General features: G+C 45.3%; 1 protein-coding gene across 1 annotated transcript in view; it reads right to left on the bottom strand.

Annotated features, from left to right (window-relative positions):
* The window catches only part of LOC119587129 (probable G-protein coupled receptor CG31760), an 11,781-nt gene that overhangs the window by 2,664 nt on the left and 8,850 nt on the right, over positions 1-267 (bottom strand). The window lies entirely within an intron of this gene.

The raw sequence follows: 267 nt of genomic DNA, 5'->3' as shown, positions 1-267 counted from the left end.
CTCCTCGCACACAACCATAAAAGAAAAAAGACGAACGCGAGTGGCGTGGCTACCACAGGTGGCCGCGCCACTTGTTGCGTTAACCACACCCAAGGGCCAGCTTAGTGGCGGGGAACCAACGCCAAACAATTTGACACCAGAGATTGAGGGAACAGATACAAAATAAAAGGAGATATGAAAAAAACTGTAAAAAGATCCTAGGGGAGCGAAGTCGTTAGGTCAGTTACTGTTATGAAATTTAACATGTTTTATCAGAGTAGTCGTTAC

The sequence above is a fragment of the Penaeus monodon genome, chromosome 22 (genome assembly GCF_015228065.2).
Source record: "Penaeus monodon isolate SGIC_2016 chromosome 22, NSTDA_Pmon_1, whole genome shotgun sequence".
Classification (NCBI taxonomy): Eukaryota; Metazoa; Arthropoda; class Malacostraca; order Decapoda; family Penaeidae; genus Penaeus; species Penaeus monodon.
The sequence above is the reverse complement of the archived record's forward strand: the minus strand, read 5'-3'. Positions and strand labels throughout refer to the sequence as shown.